This window comes from Podarcis pityusensis (assembly GCF_964106645.2).
Source record: "Podarcis pityusensis genome assembly, chromosome: 3".
Lineage (NCBI taxonomy): Eukaryota > Metazoa > Chordata > Lepidosauria > Squamata > Lacertidae > Podarcis > Podarcis pityusensis.
In genome coordinates, this window is record NC_138026.1 from 102,478,224 (window position 1) to 102,500,142 (window position 21,919).

Sequence of the window (21,919 nt, forward strand, 5' to 3'; positions counted from 1 at the left end):
TACAGACGCTTCAGGTTACAGACTCCGCTAACCCAAAAATAATACCTCGGGTTAAGAACTTTGCTTCAGGATGAGAACAGAAATCACGCAGCGGCAGCGGGAGGCCACATTAGCTAAAGTGGTGCTTCAGGTTAAGAACAGTTTCAGGTTAAGAACAGACCTCCAAAACGAATTAAGTTCTTAACCTGAGGTACCACTGTACCAGCACTCTCTCCCCTCCCCAAATGTTAAAAGTTTCATAGAATCATAGAGTTTGAAGGGACCTCAAGGGCCATCTAGTCCAAACCCCTGCAGTGCAGGAGTATTTTGCCCAATGTGGGACTCAAACCCACAACCCTGAGATTACAAGTCTCATGCTCTACCAACTGAGCTATCCTGTGAGTGTGGCACTTACTGTAACAACTTCATGGTGAGTGCTGGCACCTTTCTCTCTCTCTCCCTCTCTCTGCACTTTATTTTATTATGTAAGATACTGAGAGTATTTCAACTGGATTTGTGTGTAGGTAGGTAGTTTCATTTATTTATTTTTTTACAATTGCTATAATAGGCAGAAAAATCATTGAGTGACCGCCAAGGCCCTCATCCATTTTCAAGTGGTTCATTGGGGGAAAGGATTGGGAACTACTGGTCTGCACTGACTGACAGCAGCTCTCCAGGGTTTCAGACTGGGGACATTCTCAGGCCTACCTAGAAGGCCTACCTCTGCATGCAAAGCTTTGCCACATTCACCCCTAGGTATGTGGTCATGGTATGCTACCAACCCTACCCTGAACATATTAAGGCATAAACAAGTCCTGCTGATTTCAGCGAAACTTATTTCCAAGCAAGGGTGCTTATGATCGCACACATTTCTTTGAAAAAATATTGAATGAAATCACAAACAGGACCATTAACATTTTCATCGTTAACTTCTTGTGGAAATGAGTTTTGTTCACCAAGGCCATGGGTAGGCAAACTAAGGCCCGGGGGCCGGATCCGGCCCAATCACCTTCTAAATCCAGCCCGTGGATGGTCCAGGAATCAGCGTGTTTTTACATGAGTAGAATGTGTCCTTTTATTTAAAATGCATATTATTAAAATGCAAAATTAAAATCCTTTTTATTTAAAATGGGTTATTTGTGGGGCATAGGAATTCATTTTTTCCCCAAAATATAGTCTGGCCCCCCACAAGGTCTGAGGGACAGTGGACTGGCCCCCTGACCAAGACACACAAGCAATCACTTTTTATATTTTGGATATGGCCGTCATACAGCGGACTCTGCCCGCCTTCCCATTTCTCCCTTCTCTCCAATATTTATTTAAAATGCATCATGTGGTTGCTAATCTAGGGATGCAGAACCCCTAAAATGAGCATGCTGGCTGTTTCCACAGAAGCCTCCTCCTTTTCTGTTCTACACTTTCCCCCTAGAGGATGTGAGACGTTGTCTTGAAGCAGAAGCTGATTTCTGTGTGTGGGTGTGCTTTAAAGTGATTTTGGTTCCTGGCTTCATCTGCCTGTTATATGGGAAAGCAAGGGCAGCGTATGATGCAGTGCTGCTCTATCGCTTGATCCAATTTCTTGCAGGTACAATGGACCCAACAGACACACAGCTTTGCTGCCTGAAAAGCCTCAGCCTTTCAGTTCAATGGATGAGGCAGTCTTCTGCAGACATCCCTTCTTTGCTCTTGAAGAGATGGAAGTCTCCTCCACTGCACTGAAGCAAATGGAGAAGACAGAATATGCAGGACCTCCCCATGCCCACTGGAGAATATGTAGGGCTTATCTCTTAGTACTATAGCAATAAAACTGCTAGCACATTTGCAAAACTAAGCAGAATCCAGTATGGTTTCAAATGGGATGGGAAATCTCATGTTGAGATTCCTGCATTACAGGGGGTTTAGATGAGCCTCGAGTTGGCTTCCAGCTCTATGATTCTGGATCAGAGGGTTCCTTGCTCTTACATTAGAGCAATTTTTGCAAAATAAAATAAAATAAAATAGATAAGCCATGGGAGAATGGGTTCCGGGTAGTGGTACTGGGGCATGAAGTCTATAGTCTTTTCCCTTTGCATCCACCTCCTCCAAAATGCAAATAGCCCCACTACAGAGAAAAGAAGAAGAAATGGACCAGCTTGGTGGTGATAGCAATTTGACACCTCCCCCCCCCCCCACAAAAAATGCCTCGGGGAGAGGGAACAATTGCTGTTGCAATCAAATCTGGATTCCCTGCCCCCCTCTCCAGCTATTTTTAGGTAAAAATGAAAATGTCAAGATATGGTTGATCAGTGGTGTTGTGCAGCTGTATACATTTTGGCCCTTAGCTACAAAGCTGCTCCAGAACTACACAGGGTCGCTTTTACACAGGGTCCTATGCGTTCACAGGATCAGGGGGAAAAGTGAAATAAAGGCATTCCCCAGACCATTAGGATTAAATCCACCTTTCTAGGAACTATGGTTCAAATCAAGAGCGTCATCCTTTGCATCACCTGTATCCATAAGTTTCCAAAAGCATGTTAGAAACCAAAAGGTGTTCTGATTAACATTGGAAGCCCCTATGTGTACAGGTACTTAAGTCTTTTCTGTCTCCTTCCCCATGCAACATGAAAAATGTTTCTTTCAGGAATATTGACACTGTGCTGTTGCTTCAAAACTGGGGAGGGGGAACCATGATAGAGGAGAAGGGAAAGTTGCTTGTTTCATTAGAACAATTTCCAGAGGACAGAATGTTGGGCAGCCACATGCAGGGCCAGATTACCAATAGGCAGAGTAGACACCAGCCTTTTAGGGGCCCCGCGACAATGGATCAAAATAATATTGATTTGATCTTGTAAGAAAATTATAATCAAGCTTTCTTAGTTCAATGTGAGGGGGACCCCAAGATTTCGGCTGCCTCCACAGGGTTTAATCTGGCACTGGCCACATGAGTCTGATGCAGCGAAAACAAAGAATCTTGTGGTGCCTTTAAGACTAACAAATTTATTATATGGCACAAGATTTGATGGATTAGGCCCCACTTTGTCAGAAGCATCCTTTAAGTCTTCCTAACTGCTCTGTAGTGTAGATTGAAAATGTACTCTGAAAAGAGAGGGAGGGAGAGAGGGAGAGGTAGAGGGAGAGAGAAATCCCAGCTGATGGCTGTCTTTCTCTAACCCTTTCCAATCACAGGCTAGCAGTTAAAATAATCCTCACCTACTGGGCATCTAGTGGAGTTGATCTACCTTTTCTGTTGGGAGGTTCATGTCCAGTCAAGCTTCGTTAATCTGGACCGAGCCCTGAACGATCACAAATATAACGCCAAACAGCTACACCTGTTTATCGAGTCAGTTCATTTTCCCCTCCTCGGCTCCACGCTGAAAAGGAGCATTAATTAAAACAGTAAACAAACGAGCTCCTATTCTAAATCAGAGCTGCAGGCAACGGAGAGATAACTTAGACTCTTGAGAAGAGGGATTTCCAGTTAATTTATGGAATCGACTGTCATTCTCAGGGCAAGGAGGCTTGGCTTAGTAGGGGAATTGAAGCAGACAGCCTGTGTCTAAACACTTCTTTTTCACAGAATATCTTCATTTCTCTCTCCCCCCCAAACCTTCCTGTTTGAATTTTTAATCAGCTTGGCTTTGACTTTTCAATGGAGGAAGTAGCTCAGTTTTTGCCTGCTATGTCTAGCTCCTCACATTTTCTAAGGATCGGAGTTGGTTGTGAGCGACCACTAAATTGGCCCCACTTATGGTGGTGTGTGTAGCCACAAGGGGAAAAAAGAAGCCCCCCATTTGGGATTTCCTATGGGATAGTGAGGATCACCTGTACAGTGGTACCTCAAGTTAAGAACTTAATTCGTTCTGGAGGTCTGTTCTTAACCTGAAACTGTTCTTAACCTGAGGTACCACTTTAGCTAATGGGGCCTCCTACTGCGCGATTTCTGTTCTCATCCTGAAGCAAAGTTCTTAACCCGGGGTACTATTTCTGGGTTAGCGGAGTCTGTAACCTGAAGCATTTGTAACCTGAAGTGTCTGTAACCCGAGGTACCACTGTATAACAAATAATAGTGGGACACAATTTTCAGATAATGCAGATAATGTACCAGGCATGTATCTTCTTCTGAGTCCACAGACTGGGCCAAATTTGCAGACACCCATTCTGCTCCAGTAGGAGAGATCTGCAAAACTGTAACTGTGCATTGAAACAACTACACTGGTTAATGGTCTGCTTCCAAACGTAATTCGAAAGTGGAGGTTAAGACCTTTTTAAGCCCTATATTCACTCATTCATTCATTCATTTATTTATCACATTTATATTGTGCCTTGCCTCCAAGAAGCCCAAGGCCACAATTTATCCTCAATAACAGCCCTGTGAGATAGGCAGAGAGAAAGTGCTACACTTGTGCAGTTCAACTTGTAAAAAAAAAATAAAAATGAGCAGGAAGATCTTTTGTTTCTTTCTTTTGGAAATGAAATATCTTTCTGCTCATTTTTTAAATATATATATATATATATATACAAGTTGAACTGCACAAGTGTGGCACTTTGTTTCTGCCTAACCTACTTCAATCTGATGTGGGGGGCATAGATCTTAAGTAGCCCTCTCTGGGCCAGCTCACACATTTGCACTTGACCACACATTCGGCACACAATACAGTTGAAAGTGTCAATGGAGTCCATTAGAAAGCCTTGGGTTTGAGGTGGTTTGAAAACTCTGTGGTGTGATGTCTCCCTTACCTGTGCAAGCTACCACCTGGTTCTGCAATGAACATGCGGGGCTGGCCTGCCCATGAGGCGTGGTAAGGCACCTGCCTTGGGCGGCAAAAGTCCTAGGCACCCCACTCACTGAAATCTCACAAGATCTTGCAGGCCACACAAGATCTCATAATATTCCAGCTCTGCCATACTATGCAGGTAAGGGAGGCTGGCAGCGTGGAGCAGTGGTGACAGCATGGTGGGGTTGTTTGTTTCATTTTACCTCAAGCAGTGAAATGGGACCTGGCGCCTCCTGTGGACATACTTGGGTAAACCTCAGTTTCCCCATAGGTAAAGCTGGAATTCTTCTGGAAAACAATGTTGTCTTTGTACTTAACCCCCTCCTGTGCCTTAACCCCCTCCTGTGCATGGAAATTCAACCCCTAATTAGTGACTGATGCCTCAATCTTGAATCGTTCTCCTATAAGGCTGTGAGAAGCTCTGCCTTATACAAAGTATGAGCAAGGCCTACAGCAGGCAGGTGAAATATTAAAGCAACATTTGGCCTAGAATTGAACTGCTACCGTCAAGCACGATGTCAGTCTTCTTCACTCCGAGACTGTTTCTCAACTCACATTTCTGTTGGGACTCTCTAACTTAGGTAATTAATATATTAGATGGATGTTTTATTTTTATTTCAGGCTGGGGTTTAGAATTCTTCCATTTGCAATATCACAACCAAATTGTAGTTTTCAAAAAAATTATAGACAGTCCCAAGGCAGAAAAACAAATTTCCTCTCTGAATCTTTGTCACTTCATCCTCCTTGAGAGAACGGGAAACGTCTGGTACATATTTCAAATCATCCTGCTTTACTTGTGGCGTATCCAGTAATCATGTTGACAAATTAATGGTAGAGAATTAGTTGTACATTAAAGATTGAAACTGTATTATGCGGTACATTGTCATAAAGAGATATAAAACAATAGGAAAATAAATGTAAATGAATTCAGGCTGGTGACATGTAAAACGCTTAGACTGACATCTGTACACTTAACAACTTCCAAAGCTCTGCTTTATTACACATAAAGTAAGAGTGAGGTATAAGAAGGGTTGGGGAAAGTCATCCTTTGCTCAGATCTACGAAAGCATTGGAATTCATGCTTTTTCCAAGAGAGGCAGTAAGTTCAATGGAAACCTGCCCGATCCCACGTGCTGTTATGGTTGCTGCAGTGGAAACAGATATTTGTCCTGCAATGGCTGAAATGGGATTTCATTGCTGGGCTGGTATGCAAAGGCAAGCCACCACAAATACCCCCTGCTCCTTTGTTGCACTGATTTGTAATGCAAAAAGGAGCCTAGGAAGAGGGCCTTTTCAGTTGTGGCTCCCTATTTGCATGGGCATAGCCGGGGGCGGGGGGCAGCTGCCCCCCAAATCAATAAAAATCAATAAAAATGCTTAACTAACTTAGGTTCTGCCTCCCTAACAAAAATCCTGGCTACTCCCTTGCCCATTTGTGGAATGCTCTCCCAGGTGACGTCCACCTGGTACCTGTACTGACATCTTTTTGGTGTCAGGTAAAAATATACCTCCCCTGCTCTGGGCTTTTGATGGACTACGGTGATGTTGTTCGCTTTTAGTTGTGCTGCCGGCGCTTTCTGCTGCTGTTGTTGGGGTTTGCTTCCGGTGTTGCCTTTTACGAAGTGCATGTATTTTTGTGCAAATGCGTTTGTCTTATACTCCATCTTTACTTATGCCAAAGGGCAGGGCAGGAGTCAGAACTGTGAAGCAAGTCATAAACCGTAAGATAAAACAGGAGGCAGAACCAACGAATATCCAAGGGTACAATAACACACTGATAAGGTCAAGCAAGTGAAACAGGAAGTCCTTATATTCCTTCCTGCCCAGGAAGATCCCATGAGCCACCATGGGTATGGTAGTTGGTTCTGAGCCGAAAGGTTCTTGCAAGTGAAGTGATTCACTCTAAAAAAAATGTTTAGGGGTACTCTCATTTTCCTACTCATATTGAAATACTGCCCCTCAATGAGGCCAAACTTAAAATGTTTAGGGGTATGCATATACCTGTGTTCCCCCAGAAAAAAAAGCACTGGATTCACCACTTGGTGCAGTCTCAGATAGACCCCACAGACTCTGACAATATCAGGGCTCTAGATTATCAAGAAGGATACTAATTGTTTTGATATCCCACCCGTGAGTGAGTGATGGATGAGCATTTCTATATAAAGTAACTGTAGGGTTGTCATCATGTTAGATTGAATGAGCAGTCAGTTCGTGTACAAACCAGTTGAGCTATATAAATCCGCCGGAGTACACTTTTTCACACTATACACTTGCACATGCGTGGAGACGACTTGTACTTACGTTGAGTGTAATGGGTGAACAAGTATTTTTAATAAAGCCAGTTTCAAACAATGAATCATATGCCGGCATGACTAAGAAATAAAATATCACGCGGTATAGTGGTTAGAGCCCCAGAGTAGGATCAGGGAGGTTTGTGTGAATCTCACCACTCAAGGCATGAAGTACACTGGATGACTTTGGTTTAGTCGTGGTTGTTTTTCAGCCTTGCCTACCTCAGGCGGCTGTTGTGAAGATTGTAAGGGAGAGAAAAAGAACCATTACACCAGCCAGAGTTCCTTGGGGGAATGGCAGGGCAAAAAAATATAATACAGTGGTACCTCGGGTTACATACGCTTCAGGTTACAGACTCCACTAACCCAGAAATATTACCTTGGGTTAAAAACTTTGCTTCAGGATGAGAACAGAAATTGTGCTCCGGCGGCGCAGCGGCAGCAGGAGGCCCCATTAGCTAAAGTGGTGCTTCAGATTAAGAACAGTTTCAGGTTAAGAACAGACCTCCAGAACGAATTAAGTACTTAACCCAAGGTACCACTGTAAATGTAATACATGTTGGATCAGCAGCACAGTGTTGCAGTGTGGGTTGCTTACTGTTTAGCCACACCATTCATTCTCTGTCCCGGTATTATTATTATTATTATTATTATTATTATTAAAATTAAAATTAAAATTTGTATACAACCCTTTACCCACAGGTCTCAGGGCAGTTACAACATAAAATCAGAATATAAAAACACAAAATACATAATCAAAATAAAAACAAAAACAACCCCCTCCCCCAACACATTTTAAAAGGGCATTGGATGTCAATCAGCCCAAGGCCTGGTTAAAGAGGAACATTTTTGCTTGGCGCCTAAAGGTGTATATTGAAGGCGCCAGGCGAACCTCCCTGGGGAGAGCATTCCGCAGACAGGGAGCCACTGCAGAGAAGGCCCCTTCTTGTGTTGCCACCCTCTGGACCTTTTGTGGAGGAGGCACATGAAGAAGGGCCTCAGAAGATGTTCTCAGGGTCCAGGTAGGTTCCTAAGGAAAGAGACGGTCCTTTTCTTCTTCTCTCTGCAGCCAGTCAGCATTCCACAGCCACTAAGCACACTTCGCCCTTATTGGGCTGTTTTAGGGGTTCCCAGCTAAATTCGATTGCAACACCGAGGGCTGGTATTCAATGCTAGTCCAACCTGGAGTAGACCCATTGATGTTAGTGCACATGGTTTACTTTCATTCAGCGAGTCTACTCTAAAGCAGGACTTGGCTGAATATAACCTCAGCAATCCACGCCATAGTAACTTTCGAGAGGACTGTACGAAAAGATTTTTGGGTCCGTTCCCTCCTTGCAACTGCTCTCAAATCAATCTCTCTTCTTTAAATAAATGTATTAAGAAGCAGGCTGGGGAGGATTCGGCGCTACCCCACCCGCCTCGCTCTCATAAATACCAAAGTGAGATTGCTTCCAGGGCCACCAGCCCTTCGACTTTCAAGTAGGGAGTGGACACTACTGTGCCGGCTAATTATAAGGATTCAGTTTCCTGGTATGAAGGAATGTGCTACCTGCAGCAAAGGATGCATGAGCGATCAGGAACCAGAGAGGGATGGGGAGGAGGAAGCCGAGCTGAATGCCACATAGAACTGAAGCCGTAGCCCCAGGTTTATACCCACAATCCTGGCCCCTGCCGGGAGACTAATCACTTGGCCATTCTCATTTGCTGTTGTCCAATCAATTCCTGAATGGCAAAACTTCACAATGCGGAGTATGAATTAGAAGGGGGGGTGGGGGGGTGGGATGGTGGAAATAAATGTGGGTGCAGAGGGGTTTTTTTGTGGTAGTTGGGTCCCCCCCCCTTCTTTTTTGCAACAATACCAAACTGAGCCTTTGAGAGAGGACAACAGACGGACAAAGGCACGGCGGAAATAGGAGTAACTTTTGGAGGGCCTCATAGCTTTTGTCAATAAGAGTTAGCGCCATAATGGTAGCATTGGCCCCTCTATTGTATTGCAGGACCGTTGTTTGTAAGTTGTTTTATTTTATTTTTGAAAAATAAAGCCATAAAATGGAACATTTTCTTCTTGCCTTTGTCTGGAAAATACTGAATTGGACCAAATGTCCTCCTTGTGTGTTTGCTGGATTGTTATTTTTTATGTATATATAATCATTTACAACCTGCATGAAGAACTTACATTTCACTTTCCCTCCCCACTCTGAAGAATAGGAAAGCATATTGAGCCAGACAGATGTCAGGCCCCTGTTTTAAAATTTAGCTTTGTTTACCCAACAAAATGGAATTCATTACGATGCAAAAATGGCTCAATGTTGTGACCTCTTTTTTTTCATAATCCAAAGTGTCGACAATATCAAAAAGCTCATTTGAAGGTCACAGGTTTATGTATCTATTCTCTTAAGTGTTTCAGAAAATTTATATGGAGAATGCCAAAAGTAGAATATGTGCAAACATAGTCTTCATTGTTTACCCTAACCTTGCCATTATTATCAGATAGACAGTGTGTAGGAAAAAAGCATTAAAAGCTATTATGAGCAATGGAATTTCCCTCCCTTTTCTTACCAGAAGACTTTTCATTTTAGCCCCTGATCTGAAAAGGTCACTTTTTCATTCTTTGCAGTTGGTTCTTTTTATAACTTCTATATTTCAAGCATGGGGAGGGGAAAAAAATCTTTGGTGAAACTATTTTTCATCCCTGCAAGTAGTAATTCATTTCATTGCATGTGGATGTTTTACATGTAGTTCCAGTCGGCATTTTGATGACATCGACAGCTATAAAAGCCGAATGCAAGGTGGAGTGTTTGTTTGTTTTAAAACCAGGTGCTCCCCCCCCCCTTGGATAATTTAAAATTGGCAGAATTAATAAATCGTTGACTTCTGCCTAATCTGAGGATGTGAAATGATTTAATTTTGTTATATATAGTGGCATATGGTTTGACAGGCCAGCTAATATTTAACTGTTACTTAATTCCTCCAGTTCTCTGCCTTTTGTTAAAGGAACTTTTCTGGCTGGATCTTGTTGCTCCGGTCCATGCTAATTGCAGCTTGCATTATATTACAAATGGCTTTGTAAAGAAAACTATACCGTAAACCTGGAAAGTTGCATGTTTCTATTTGCACAAACTTGATGCACTTATTTTGAGAGGGTCATTGCAAAGGGAAGCTGTATAGGCCATAAGAATGTCCCGTATAATAAGCTTAAACAGAACCTTTTGTCAAGCCCAGTATTCTCAGGCCTGAAAATTAGGCCTCCTTTTCCTAACTGCAAGCTGAAGTGGTTCATTACTGCAGCTTCCTTCGCCGGGCCTTGGCCCAGCCAATCCCCCCCAGTACTCAAGGTCTGTAACTTCCTTAAAAAGGAAGAAGGAAAACAGGCTACACAAAGGTCTTGTTAGCACTTCCTATGCGAAATTAGCAGCTTTCTAAAAGGTACAACTCCAATTACCTCACATAGTGGGGACGCACACAAACCCAACAAAGACTCCAGTCTTGCAAGTGACATTCTGTCTTTCTAGAGTTACTTCCCTAATTAGGAGTGAAGAAGGCCTATTCTAGTGAGTGCATCTATTTACAGTGGGGCACAATGCTTTAACTTGAGCGTCTTTCTGAAAGACCAGTGTTAAAAAACACAAGTGCTCTTTTGGCAAAGCTGTCTATGGAGAAGCGCCACATTCCTAACGGTTACACCCTCTACAGAAAAAAGAGAGAGAGATTGAGAGAGAGGGGCGGGGGGGGGGGAGTGTAGGTCCTTCTACCATCAACCCCCCCCCCCCCACCGGTATTGTTCACACTTCAAGATTCGTTTTAGACAATAAAGCTTCTGCCCAGTGAGCGCTGGGAATTACAGTGGACAATGGAGGAGGCATTCTTAAGAGTGTCTAATGATGGGGGGGGAAAGAAAAATATTTATTGCTTTTGACAGTTTCACAAGGGGCAAAAATCCTTGTCATGGTTTAAAGTTTCCACAGCTGTTTGGAGGGGAGGGTGGCGTCTACGGACTGGAAACAGTTCGGCGTCTTTGTTTAGCAGGCCAAGCGCAAAAGGGGCCAAGCTGTGAAATTAAAGATGTAAGTTCATTAAGGTAAGAGAAATTGCGCCAGCGTTGTTGTTGGTACAGGTGTAAGCTGCGGGTCAAGATGGCCCCGACCAATTTGCATATTGCTTTCTTGACATGGGAAGATACCTTTTTCTGAATCCATGTGTAGAGGGATATATAGGGAAAGGCTTTATTTCTATATTTATATGTTTATATATATTTATTTAGCTCCCTCTTTTTTTCTATAGGCCCCTTTTCACTATAAAGGGCCTCAAAGCAGTTTACAAAACAAGCAACAGAAGAAAAGCATGAGACAAATAAGATGGCGTATAAAACAGCAGATACAGATATAGATAGGCACTTGTACCTTGGCAGATAGTGGTCTACATGCCATCCACTTTCACATTCTCGTTGGGGAATAAAGCAAGTTTGTCCTTGTTTACAAATGCAACACATCTGCATTTGTTCAGGAACACATTCATTTCATCCATCCATCCATCCATCCATCCAACATTCTTTTCCGCCTCTGTTGCCTTTCCTATAGCCTAATTTAGATTGTAAGCGCCTTGTGGGAAGAGACCTGCCTATTATTTATCCGGCGTGTAAAAACTCTGTAAAAGCATCACATAGTTGCTTAAATAATTAATAGTGTTGTTGAAGACAATTAGGAAACAGACCCATTTACACAGATGGGTTATCTATCTGTCTATTTGTGTCTATATGTCTTTCAGTCTATTTGTCTGTCTGTCTGTCTGTCTGTCTGTCTGTCAGTATCTATCATTTCCCCCACATGGTTTTATCACAGATTTTGACGGTGACACTTCCTTTGCTCTCTTATCTCTCATTAAAAGTTGTTTTGAAAATCCATGGTTCTTGCTGCAAATGAACCCAGATTATTAACATTTATTCGCTGTGGGGCTTTGTTTTGTTTTGTTTCACCTCAGAAGACTGCAGCTTGTTAAGAGGAAGGTTGTTAAATGGTTCTGTTCTTCTCCACAAAGCTCATAGCAAGTGAAATTTTCTTTAAAAATTAATTTCGGAAAGGAAAGTGATCACGCTCTGTAGCTGCAATGCTGCTGTAATGTTCATGCTGCCTATATGATCCATACCCAGGAGAGAAAAGTAAAATCTGTGCCTAAACTCATCCAAATGGAAGGAACTGACAGCAAAGTCTCAAAGCATGCTTTTTAAAAGTAAGTCTCATTGAAACACAGAGTTGTGTTTGATTCTGAGGCTATAGATCACTTGCATGTGATGACGTCAGTGTGATATTTAATGTGCAATTAGGCTGTAAAGTTAATTTTAATGCTCATTTTCAAATAAGACAAGTAAGTCATTATCATTACATGAGCTTTAGGCTGTAATCCTGAAAACACTTAACACAAAGTAAACCCCACGGATACAGTGGAACTTGCTTTTTTTTTTTTGTAAACATGCAGAGAATTGATTGTGCTACATGTTACATTTCTGGATAGAGAGAGAGGGAGGGAGGGAGCGCATCATGGATGCAGAACTGAGAGAGTATCTAATTTCATCATTTTGCGAAGCAGTGGTTTAGATAAATGACCTTTTGCACACAATTGTTTTGCAGAGGTCAATTTTTAAACTATTGTTCAGTTTTGGACCTGAGAAGAGAGTGCAGTTTAAAGCTGATGGGCTACTTTTCTGCAATTGCGCCCATATTGTGATGCTGCAATGCCCTTGATAGAAAGAAACGGCTGTCTTGAGACAGTGGCATAGCCTGCTTGGAACACTAATGTCCACATATCTATCTGCCCGTTCTCTCATTCAATTTTTAGAAGCTTTTAAAAGGCAGACTTTTCTATAGCAAGGCTTCCTGATTCAGGCATTCTGCCTCTGTTTCGAAGCCAGGTCTGTTTTGGATAAGTGCTTCATTGTCTCTCATTCTGTCTTGGGCAGAATATTGAAATATTTATCTTGGATTGGGGGTCTAATTCTGCTCAGCAGACATCAGTCAAAAGTGTTTCATTGACTTGGGGTTGCAAGTTGATCTGTGCTGGGTTTTCTCCCCATTTATTTCTCTTGAGCAAGATGCCTTAGGAAAAAAAGGTGGATAATCTTCAGGAAGTGGGGAACAACAGCCTTGCTAATGCACAGGAGAATCTGCTGTTATCAAAGAGTGGTTTTTCTTCTTCTTCTTTTTGCTCAGACACAAAATAATTATTCTCTTTCCCCCTCCCCATCCTTCCCCCCCCCCTTTTTGGCAACAAACAAGCAGAGAAGCTGATGTCTTTGCATAAGAGAACTGCGGCAGCGACTTGTAACCCTACCAGTCAATTTTTTAAAAGGTAGGCTTAACACTCTCTTTTTCATGTGTGAATAATGGATTCTGTTTTGCTACATAAAGAATTATTTGAAATGGTGCAGCCGAGTTAAAACATACATCCGTTTAAAACCAATTTAGCATTTGCATTCAGAGATATTTCAGATGCCCCATGTTTTATGCAGCTGCCCCATGTTTTATCCTTTTAGCAAAAGGTAAGCTCTCCAAATGATAATTTGGTGTATTTGAAAACATGCCCGTAGAATGATGTGAGTCTCTTTATTGAGTTATTAACATTTCATATCTGTCCATATTGCTAGCACTTTCTTTCATGCTTTAACTATTTAACCGATCTGTTCTATTTTAAAATTTACAGCAGTGCTCAATAACAGTTATTGTGGAAGGTTTGTGTTTGTATTTTGTTTCAGTAAAAAGACAAACAACATGGAAATGCACGTTTTGCTAACAACTGCAGTCAAATAAATGACTAACACCACCAAAATGTAACACACCAAATACTAATCACAAGTTTGCAGTAAAGAACACTACAAGTGGAAGTATCACAATACAGTACACTGTATTTGCAACTTGTAAAAAAAGCATAATCTGAAGAGAGAGAATTTGCAATAAAGGAACTCTTATTACACAAATATATATTTATTCCAGAAAGAGAAAAGTGTTTACCTTGAGGTGTGTGCTTTTTATCCAGTATTAATTTACCCAGAAAAGGAGGAAAAATATATTTCCAAATGTATCAGAATGTTGAAGATGTTGCTATCAGTGATGCACCTAGCTGATATATAAATATAGGCTATTACTGCTTAGATGTAATTCCAAGTATAAGCTCAGCCCTGTGATGCTACCTATATTTTAATATTTCTATTCAAGCAGATGTAAAAAATGACATTGAATGGGTAGACATATGCCCATGGACAACACAATATTTACAGATTCAGAGAATCTCACCCCATATAATTTTAGAAATATGTGCTGGTATAGCTAAAATGGATAATTTTCGACAAACACCCCATTCTTAAAAAATATGTACCTGGAAGTAAGATTCCATTAATTTCAACTGAATTTAGGATCACAACCAAGGTAGTGTTTTAGAAATGCCTAGAAGTAGCCATTTCAAATACTCTTACATAATTGTATTAGACTTTTAACAATATCATAATTCTTAATAAATTGTTATTTCCTAACAAACTTTAGGCTGGGTTTTTAAAAGTGACACCCATTTCCCCCCCGTCAATGTTGTTAACATAAAAACATTAAATTTATTTGCTCAAAAACTATACGGTTTCTTTTTTTACAATTGATGGAATTCTGTTTGAAACAATTAAAAAAAATTGTTCCCTTGGGAAAATATATCAAACTTACAGACCAGTCCTAGAAGGAAAAACCACTTTGTCTATGACTTTTACTTCCAAGTAAGTGTGCATAGAAAAGAAGTGCCCATTTCTGATTTCTTCTTCTAAGTATACAATTAATTCAATGCATGCAGTCACTAGGAGGGTGTGTTTGCAGTGGATATATTGTTTGGGGCATATAACTGAACGGTTGGGAAAAACTTTTAAAATGCTAAATTATCATCGCTTTGCATATATGTATATATTTGTGTGTGTGTGTGGAAAATACTCTCATTAAAGAGGTGGATCACGAATCTGAAGAAAGTGTATGAAGTGTAGCATGCAAAACTAAAATGCACTTCCAATTTCCAGGTAAATAAAATTGGAAAATGTTCTTACAAATTCTGCTGTGCTGCATTTTTTCTCCTGCCTTCTGCAGTTCTGAATTTCTTCTGCTCCTATTCTGAGGATTAGCAATTTAAGTTATGTATTAAACATATCTGGCAAGCTCAATCTAAGAGTCATTATACATGTTTTAATAGCAAAAAATGTGTCATTGCCAGACACAATTTTAATATTTCAAGATATGCTTCTTTCCCTTAATAGCCTGATTAGCAAATTTACTTGGAAGGGTAGTTTTAAGATGCATATTGTGGCCAGCAAAATAAATATTCAAGATACTTCCCCCCCTTTTTTAAAAAGGTTTTTTATGCTTAAACAAATTTCTGCAAATCAGTGTGTATTTATTTATTTATTTATTTATTTAAAGTCATTGCTAAGAATATGTACAAAAACTTTGCAATGTACACTATATTTCCAGTCCCTAATTTGAAGGCCCTGGATAGATTATTAGGCCTTGATCCATGAAAATCATATGCACTGATCATTAGTCATGGCATGCTGGCATGGTCTTGAATCTTTGAAAAAAGAAAATAGATAGATTTGCTTTTCCATAAGTAAATAAGGCATTTTCATAGTGAGCAAGATAACTGTGATGTCTTTGTGTTTTGGTGTCATGCCCCACCTAAGAATTATTGTTTTTTTTACATGCCAGCTTCAAAAGATCCCTTTCCTATTGACCTGGGAAGTCACAACAGGGATCCGTCTATCTGTTCAACATCCCCGCAGCTGTGAAAGATGTCATAGGTTAGACCAGGAATGGGAAACTGTTGATCCTCATATGCTGTTGGACTCCAACTCCCATCAGCCTCATGAAGCATGGGATAACAGGCGTTGCAGTCCAATAACATCTGGTGGTCATAAGTTCCCCCATCCCTAAGTTAGACCTAAACATTACTGCTAAAAATGGCCCCTTCGTGTTGACGTCAGCCCCAAACATGTAGTCAACACATAGTATCTGATGGCCTTACTTTGTCTATTTCCCTGCCCAACCAATGTGGATGAGGAGACTCACATGATGGTGAAGCTGTGTCATGGAGATGTGTGGCAGAATAGAGAGGGAGAATATGGAGGTTGCTGTTTTCACCAGCATCACACTGGTGCATGCAATCTGTCGTTCTGGGTACATGAGTGGTCTCAGCTTTATCACTGCCAACACCCACCTTGAGCTAGTATAAAATGAAATTGGATTCCTGGTGACTCTAGCTCACAGGTGTGGAAGATGAGTGGTAGAAAAGTCATGTTGCGACCTGCATGGTTACGAGGATGTTAGAGAGACAGTTCTTTGGGTTTGGGGGTTTTCAGTCTACAAAAATGGCAGGCAAGGGGAAGACATGATAGAGCTGCAAAAATCTGTGTACTGTGTGAAGGAAATAGATATACAGAAGTGTTTCCTTCCACCTTTATTTCTCACAACACTGGAACCTGGGTTCAGCCACAGAAAGTGAATGGTGAGAGATTCGGGACAGGCAGAAGGAAGTACTTCTTAACTCAGCCCGTAGTTAAACTATGGGATTTGCTACCAATAAAATGCAGCGATAACCACCTATGGCTGTAATAGGAGGGGGAAAAACAAGTTCATGGAGCATAAAGTGATCAATAGCTACTAGTCATGATGGCTAAATATTACTTCCAGTGCTATAGGAAGTGATAACAGCTGCTAGGAATCATCTGTGTGGAGAGTGCCATGGGAATAGATTGCTGGATTAGATAGGCCTTTGATTTGATCCAACAGGGCTTATGGGTTGCAATTTAGCAACCCGTGTCTCAGTGAGTATTCGGGTGCCATAAATTAGGTTCTCACAACTTGTGACCAATCTTACAACTTGTGACTCAATAAATCTTACATTTTGACAGCCAGTCTGGTGCTTCAAGAAGGATGGGGACGTCAAGCACCAAATATATCACAAAACAGAGAGAGAGGAGGCAGTGATTATATATGTGGAAAAAACAACAGTGTAATTCTAGAGTTAGAACACGTGTCTACTCTCAGGGAAATGTGCATAAGCTAAGGACTGCCATATGACTGGGTTTTCCTGGACACGTTAGGGAATTCGGACGGAAAATGGCATCTAGGCAGATTTTCGGCAAATTGGGAGGAAATAAATGTCTGGGGAAACCCAGACATATGGCAAAGGAGGAGATAATTAAAAAAAAATAAAATTAAAAATTAAAAAAAGGCCAAAAACTTTACTTTTGGGAGGAGATGTTTTTCACTTTTGGGAATATGGCAACCCTAGCATAAACCCAAATGCAGCCCAAAAATACTGTTCCATTAGGCCAGGACTGAGGAACTTGTGGCCTTCCAGGCATTGTTGGCAGCCCAACTATTTCTGACTCTTGGAAGTGCTAACATCCAGGTTTCCCCTTCCAGCATTAAACCATTATGTGTGTGCACGTCTATGTGTGCATGTGGACCAAATATATTTGATGTATTTGAAAATAATCACACAGAAAGGTAATTGACACCATAAGTCAGCCTTGGCCAACCTGGTGCCTTCCATACATTTTGAACTACAACTCCCATCAGCCCCTGTCAATAGGTGCTGATTGGGACTGTTGGGAGCTGTAGTCCAAAATGTGCCACTCTACAACACAAATAGTTTCAAGGTGGCCTGCAGATACACATGGAGGGCACCAGGTTGGTCCAGGCTGCCTTAAGTATTCAAAAAATGTATGCTGTCTCTCGTCACATACCACGCTTCCTCTTTATGGCAGCACAGTCCATTCAGAAGTTTCAGAATTATACCTTAATTGTGCCATAAAGATGAGGCACCATGGCGGCCGCCATGGCAGAAAGCAGCTCCTGAAGCCAGCCGAGTAAACGGCTCTGGCTGGCTGGCTCCCGGGCTGCCAGGACTGCTGCCGCAAGCGCCACTAGCAGAGAGGAATCGGGGTGCCCGGTGCATTTATCAGAGGAGCCGAAACACCCCCCGCACACACACAACCTTGATCGAGCCAGGAAGGCGCCCGGCCACTCACCCAACAACCCAGAGGAGCTCCAGGACCAGGAGGACCGCGGTGCTAATGCGAAGAGGGGGAAGGAAAGGGGGAAAGAGAGAAAGAAAAAGGAGCCCCAACCTTACTGTTGCTGCTGCCATCGCTGCCGCTGACGGGAAAGAAGAGTAGAGTGTGCACCACTGAGGAGACTGCGGGAACCCCAGAGAAGCCCTCGAAACACAACCCAGATGGGACACAAATGACCGCCTAATCCAGACACTTTGTAAAAGCCACCAGTCAACAATGCCTGTGCAGCTCAGCAACAACCAGGAACCACCACAACTCCAAATCACAACACCCTCCTCCCCAAGAGGACATCAAGCAGGTCTTAAACCAAAAGCATCAGTGAGATTGCGGTGACACCAACCAGGGAGATGGCAAACAACACTGAGAACACAACACCCCCCCAAGATGAGAACGACACAGCAACAACAAAACAAGAACTGAAGGAAGTGAAAACAAGACTAACAGAACTACTGAAAGCATTCAGTGACCTGACCACCAAAGTGGAAACTCTAGAAAACAAGAACCAAATACAAGAAAGAATAATAGAGGAGTACTGAGAGAAAAACACACGTGTGAATAATAAGTTGGCTGAACTAGAAAGAATAGAAACGGAAAACACAGAAATGAAAATCAAACAAGCAGACCTCGAAGATTGCGGTAGACGCTGCAACATCTGCTTCTGCAACTTTCCTGAAAAAGTGGAGGAGAAAAGCCCAGCAGACCTAATTGTTCGCTGGCTGAAAAATACTATCCCAAACCTGGCACTCGATGTAGACGACCTGGAGAGGGCTCACAGAGCCCTAAAACCTATGCTGAAACCTAGCGCCTCCCCAAGAGACATCATTGTGTGCTTCACACGCTACAAAAAGAAAGAAGAGGTATGAAACAACCTCAGAAACTCAACCAACCTTTGATACGGACACAACCCAATATTGGCCTTACAGGATTTATCTCAGGACACCCTAAATCGGAGGAAAAGCCTACACCCATGCACCCAGCGTCTCCAACAAGCAGGGATCAAGTACCGATGGGACTTCCCCTTCTACCTCATTGTAACAACCAACACAACACAACACAACACATGGCTACCAACATATCTGAAGTCCTGCAACTACTGAAGAACCTCGAACTCGACCCTCCACTGGAATGGCAACCGACAGACCACCAAGTGGCAGCCACGACCACCACAATGAAACAACAGCAAACAGAATTCTACTCCAACCTATGCACCTCCTTTAACCCACCTGAGAAGGAAATCAGAAAATTCCTAGCAGGACTGACCATGCCTACTTTAACTGATAAGGAACAGGAATTCATGTATAGTCCTATCACCCCAGAGGAAATAGATACGATCCTCAAAAACCTAAAACCACACAAAGCCCCAGGCCCAGACGGATTCACAGCAGAATTCTATAGGAAATTCAAAGAACCCCTGATGCCCTAAATGACCCGCCTATTCAATGACATCATAAAAGGGGAGCCCATCCCCAAAACCTGGACCCATTCCAAAATAGTCTCCATCCCAAAACCACTGAAAGACAGCCTCAAAGTAGAATCATACCGCCCAATCTCATTAATAAACCAAGACTACAAAATATTCACATCAATCTTGGCCAACTGCCTAAAAATATTCCTACACAAGTTAATAGCCCCAGACCAGACTGGTTTTGTCCCTGGCCGCAATATAACAGACCCCATCAGGAAACTATTGAACCTGATCTAACACTGCAAGGCAACTAAATTCCTACTGACAATCATGTCCCTAGACATCCTCAAAGCTTTTGATCGCTTAGAGTGGAAATACATATTAGCAGTACTAACTAACCTGAAATTTGGCCCCAACTTCCTACAAATCCTCAAACAAATATACTCCCAAGCGTCAGCAAAATGCAGAGCTAACAATATGGACTCTAATACTATAGCAATCCAAAGAGGCATGAAAGAAGAAGAAGAAGAAGAAGAAGAAGAGGAGGAGTTTGGATTTGATATCCCGCCTTTCACTCCCTTTAAGGAGTCTCAAAGCGGCTAACATTCTCCTTTCCCTTCCTCCCCCACAACAAACACTGTGTGAGGTGAGTGGGACTTTGAGAGACTTCAAAGAAATGTGACTGGCCCAAGGTCACCCAGCAGCTGCATGTGGAGGAGCGGAGACACGAACCTGGTTCCCCAGATTACGAGGCTACCGCTCTTAACCACTACACCACACAAGGATGCCCACTGTCTCCCTTCTTATTTATCCTGGCTCTGGAACCCTTAGCAATCCGAATCCGAGCAGCCACAGACATCAAGGGGATGGAAATAAAAGGCAGAACCTATAAATTAGGGCTCTTTGCAGATGACCTAATGGTCACAACACCAGATACCATAAGCACAGCAACCTCCCTAATCAGAGAACTCAGCACATTTGCAATGGTGTCGGGCCTACAGGTAAATTTGCAAAATAGTCAGAAGCTATGTGCTTCAACACCCCTCCTCACACACAAAAAGAACTCACTAATGTCACCAAAATAAAACTTTGCCACACCAAGTTCAGATACCTAGGGGTACAAATAACCAGAAACCTCAATAAATTGTACCTCCACAACTACAAGCCCCTGTGACAACAAATTAACAAAGACCTAAAGAGATGGAACAACATGAATTACATTCTTTCAGGCAAAATAGTCATGATCAAAATGATCACCCTCCCAAAATTAACCTACCTATTCCAAACCCTCCCAATCTGGATTCCCCCAACCCAACTCCGCAGATGGCAGAGAAAACTACACTCTTTTATCTTCTCACATAAAAAACCAAGAATAAGCCCCAAATACCTGCACCTCCCCACCTCAGAAAGAAGATGGGGAATCCGCAACATAGAAGCATATTACATTGCCAACCAAAATATGCCATATAATCCCACATATACTAGAAGATGAGACAAAACAATGGGTACACCTAGAGAGGAACACAATTGAAAATACCTGCACCACAGCATACCCACTCCTACCAAACAAACTAAGGAAAATTCCCACAGCACTTAACAGGTACACACAGACCATGCTCAAAGCATGGAAAACAGAAATAGGCAAATTATCCCCAACCCCATCCCCACTAATTCCCCATGCGTACCACCCATTATTCCACCATGCAGCACAAAACCTCCAGATAAAAACCTGGCAAACCAAAGACTTATATCGCCTAATAGACTTCTATAAAAAAAAAAACCTTTGTCAACACAAGAAATACAGGACAAACTAGAAGACACCCAAATGCCTTGGTTAGCACAACACCAATTACATGCCCTCTTAAACAATCCAGCAGTAAAATCAGCAGCAACTAGGCCCCTGACAACCTTCGAAAACCTTCTCCTAACAGCAAAGGGACACGGTAAAGGAATGGTATCTGCAATATACAAAATACTACTCCGAAATCCCACGAACCTCCTAGACACAATCAAAAAACAATGGGAGGATGACATAGGCTATGAGATTAGCCCCACTCAATGGACCAGAATGTGGTCTAAACCCCCCTTTAAATCCATATCAATGGGGGGGAAAGAAAAGGACTCATTCTGAAACTCACCTACAGGTGGTACCTAACACCCAGAAAACTATGTAAAATAACTAAGCAAGTATTAGCATTCACCCCAGAATTGACCCTACTAAACATCTTCCAAGACAATAATGCCCATAAAGAACTCATAACCCACCTACTTTCAGCAGCCAGAAACTGTGAGGAGAATCAGAACTTACAGGGTTAAATAGTTCTGTGTGACGTCTCACATTCTGAGGCGTGGTTTGGTTCACATACGGGAATCTTTCTTTGTGTGTGAGTTTCCT

The 21,919-nt window shown here is 42.1% G+C and overlaps 2 long non-coding RNA genes across 3 annotated transcripts in view; one reads left to right on the top strand and one right to left on the bottom strand.

Annotated features, from left to right (window-relative positions):
* The first annotated feature begins 11,001 nt into the window (after positions 1–11,001).
* LOC308472956 overlaps positions 11,002–21,919 on the top strand; it is a 48,277-nt gene continuing 37,359 nt past the window's right edge. Inside the window, exons 1-2 of one of the 2 annotated variants that reach the window (XR_013983816.1) lie at positions 11,002–11,105; positions 13,300–13,369. This is a non-coding gene — a long non-coding RNA (uncharacterized lncRNA). Of the gene's footprint in view, positions 11,106–13,296; positions 13,370–21,919 lie in introns of both variants that reach the window. The other variant, XR_013983817.1, reaches the window with a different exon arrangement.
* LOC308472967 overlaps positions 11,002–21,919 on the bottom strand; it is a 29,716-nt gene continuing 18,798 nt past the window's right edge. Inside the window, exon 4 of the long non-coding RNA XR_013983834.1 lies at positions 11,002–11,075. This is a non-coding gene — a long non-coding RNA (uncharacterized lncRNA). The remainder of the gene's footprint in view (positions 11,076–21,919) is intronic.